Genomic DNA, 4,058 nt, shown 5'->3' with positions numbered 1-4,058 from the left:
TGCCACCCGGGAGCAGGCCTAAGCCAGCAGGTCGTTATCTCCCGAGGGGTCCCAGACTGCGAGAGGGCACAGGCCGGGCTGAGGGACAACCCCCCCTCCCCTCTGAGTGCACAAATTTTTGTGCACCAGGCCTCTAGTTGTTTTATAATTTTATAATGAACTCTGAGTCTTTTGTGGGCATGAGTGTTTGGGATGTGACCTTCAGAAATAATTTTTGGCTTTTCCCCTCTTAGGTGAGATAAGGAGGATAGATCAGGTGGCTGGAGTTGTCTTATTGCCCTTCCCTTGGTCATTGAAGATTCTGGTAACCTCATTTCATCTGGAACATTGGCCCTTATTACAGGAAATTGATTTAGTGTATATCAAAATGGTTACTTAACCCCCCCTATGACTAAAGTGGGAGGGTATATTTTTGGGGTCATCATTGTGAGAAGCTGATGGGGTTCCTTGAGGTAAATTCCATAAAAGTGTTTGGGTTTCCCTAAGATTGGGCCTCAAGGACTTTCTCAATCATAAGCTAGTCCACACTCAGCCTCGAGTGCTGGGGTCCAACCCCAGCAGGTCCAGGGGTCCCCAAAAGTGTGGATGGAGTCAGCGAAGAAGGAATGACACAGAGACAATGTTCAGTTGATCAGCAGCCTTGCCAGGATCTCTAGCCACAGTCTCCAGCCAAGTTCTGTGGCCATGTTCTCTTGCTAGGTTCTCCAGCCAGGTTCTGTAGCCATGTTCCCTCACTAGGTTCTCCAGCCAGTTTCTGTCTCTAGGATCTTCAGCCAGGTTCTCTCGCTAGGTTCTGTCTCTAGGTTCTGTTGCCAGTTTCTGTCCAGGATCTTTTGCCATGTTCCGTCTCTAGGTTTTGTCTCTAGGTTCTGTGTCTAGGTTCTGTGTCCTGTTGTCTTGTTACATCTGTATTTATACCAGTTGATTCCAATCCTATCAATCTCTATTCCAAAGGTTAGGGCGTTTCTTATCTCCATTCCAGGGAGTAAAGATTATGTAGCTTAAGTGTGATTGTTCGTAGTTTACCCGCCTGGCACTTAGTTAAGGGGTTTTATTCCCTCCCTAACTTCAGGGGAAAATACCTACCTGGGGAAACAACCTTTCTCAGAGAGGTGACCTTGGTTAAAACACATAGTGCCAAGAAGGTGAGCATACATATTAAGAACAGTATGCCATATATGCCAGATCCCTTGAAACAGCAAGGATGGACCGGCTCCCGGCACTCGAGGAATTTGTCAAGGTGATCACCTCAGTGTTCAAAGCAGTTGAAGGCTCTAGCATTTTTTGCTCCAGATAAGCTGATCTTATCTGTGATTCTCTGTATTTGCCTGTCTCTCAGATTTCTGGGTGAGAGGTTGCTCTGTGATCTTCATTCTTGGATGAGCCTAAGAAAAGTGTTTTATTTTAGTTTGTTTATCTTTTGTCTTGTAATGATGGGACTGAAGACTTTCAAGCTCTTTCCATGTTGTCATTAAAACCAGAAGTCTTCCAAACTTTTTAATAAAGGGCTAAATAGGACATATTTTAGATTTTGTGGGTTGCATGATGTCTGTGCCAATTACTCAGATCTACTATTATAGTGTAAAATAAAGCAGCTATAGGCAATTCTATATAATAAAAGAGAAACATGCAAATTAGCTGTCCCTCTGCTACGCTCAAGCCATGCCCAAAAGCCACACCCAAAAGCCAATCCTAGTGACTATGCAAATTATCTGACAAAAATGGTGGTTAATTTGCATACACAGGTGTCAAGCGCCCCAGGAGGCCATAGGGGCCTCTGGCTCCCGGGACTTTCACTGGTTGGGGAGGCGCAGCTGCACACGCCTAGCCACACCCGCAGACTCCCGGGACCTTGCCGGCAGAGAGCAGAAGGTTTGGAGGACTTGGCAGAGTAGGAGACCACTGGGCATAGAGCAGAGTGAGAGAGAGGGTGGCTTGGAGGGCGGACTTCCTCTGTCACCCCAGGTACCTCATCACAGCTGTGGAAACTGACAGCAGGGAGGAGGAAGTCCCATCCCCACAGAATCAGCCATTGGTCAGACAGCTCTCAGCAGCCTGATAGCCAGGACTCTCATTCACTTGCATCTCAGACCATTTCAGTAGAGAGGTGGGACTATGTCTAAAGATAAACTGTTGATACAATGTAGCTCTGCAGCTGAAAGATGCCGGCGTTATCGACAGAAAGTGTCTGTAGAGCAGCGTGCATCTGATCTTGAAAGAAGGGGGCGCCTGTGACAGGAGTATCTGAACACCAGCTACTGGAAAAACGTCGCTCTGATGCCGAAAAACACCGGCGTTATCGACAGAAAATGTCTGAAGACCAACGTGTCCTTGAAGTTGAAAGAAGGCAGTGGCGACGACAGAATATGTCAAGAGAACAGTCATCAACAAGTTCTACCAATACTGGTAGGAACTGCCTTCTCAGCGAAAATGGAGTACATGAGGATGCAATTCTCGAACATAGTTGTGGTGGAATGACTGCTCGATGTGAATTTTGCCTATCACTAAATTTCTCAGATGAAAAACCATCCGATGGGAAATTTACTCGATCATTCTCAGCGAAAATGGAGTACAGGAGGATGCAATCCTTGAACACAGTTGTGGTGGAATGACTGTTTGGTGTGAATTTTGCCTATCACTAAATTTCTCAGATGAAAAACCATCCGATGGGAAATTTACTCGATGTTGTAGCAAAGGGAAAGTCTGTCCAAATGATATACATTTTCCAGATTACCCGGCATATTTAAAAAGATTAATGACAAACGAAGATTCTGACAGTAAAAATTTCATGGAAAATATTCGTTCCATAAATACTTCTTTTGCTTTTGCTTCCACGGGTGCAAATATTGCATTGCCACCAGGATATGGCCCATACTGTTTTAGAATACACAGACAAGTTTATCACTGTACTGGACCTTTACATCCTTCAGATGATGTTTCTCAGAAGTTTGCTCAACTCTATATTTTGGATACAGCCAAAGCTACAAGTAAAAGTTTAGCAATGCCAGAAAACCAGGGCTGCTCCGAAAGACTCATGATCAGCATCAACAACCTCATGCATGAAATAAATGAATTAACAAAATCGTACAAGATGCTACATGAGGTAGAAAAGGAAGCCCAATCTGAAGCAGCAGCAAAAGGTTTTGCTCCCACAGAGGTAACAATGGCAATTAATTATGACCGCAACAGTGACCCCAGGTAGATATAATTCTCACCGTGTAACTGAGGTTGCTGTCATATTGAAGATGGAGAACCTCCTTTTGAAAGGGACTTGCTCATTCATTGTAAACCAGATCCCAAGAATCCACATGCCACTAAAATGAAACAAATCAATATCCTGTTTCCTCCATTAGATGCAATGACATATCCTATTCTTTTTCCACATGGTGAACAAGGCTGGGGAACAGATATTGCATTAAGACTCAGAGACAACAGTGTAATCGACAATAATACTAGACAAAATGTAAGGACATGAGTCACACAAATGCAGTATTATGGATTTCATCTCTCTGTGCGGGACACGTTCAATCCTATTTTAAATGCAGGAAAATTAACTCAACATTTTATTGTGGATTCGTGTTCAAAAATGGAGGCCAATCGGATAAATTTCATCAAAGCAAACCAATCTAAGTTGAGAGTTGAAAAATATAGTGGTTTGATGGATTATCTCAAATCTAGATCTGAAAATGATAATGTGCCGATTGGTAAAATGATAATACTTCCATCATCTTCTGAGGGTAGTCCCAGAAATATGCAGCCATGATATCAGGATGCTATGGCAATTGTAATGAGGTATGGCAAGCCCTATTTATTCTTAACCATGACATGCAACCCCAAATGGGCAGATATTGCAAACAATTTACAACGCTAGCAAAAAGTTGAAAACAGACCTGACGTGGTAGCCAGAGTTTTTAATGTTAAGCTGATTGCTCTTTTATTTATTTTTATTTTTTTAAATTAAATCTTTATTGTTCAGATTATTACATTTGTTCCTCTTTTTTCACCTCATAACTCCTCTCCTCCCAGTTCCCGCCACACCCTCCCCCCCCCCTTCCCAA

The sequence above is a fragment of the Myotis davidii genome, unplaced genomic scaffold, assembly GCF_000327345.1.
Source record: "Myotis davidii unplaced genomic scaffold, ASM32734v1 scaffold616, whole genome shotgun sequence".
Classification (NCBI taxonomy): Eukaryota; Metazoa; Chordata; class Mammalia; order Chiroptera; family Vespertilionidae; genus Myotis; species Myotis davidii.
The sequence above is the reverse complement of the archived record's forward strand: the minus strand, read 5'-3'. Positions refer to the sequence as shown.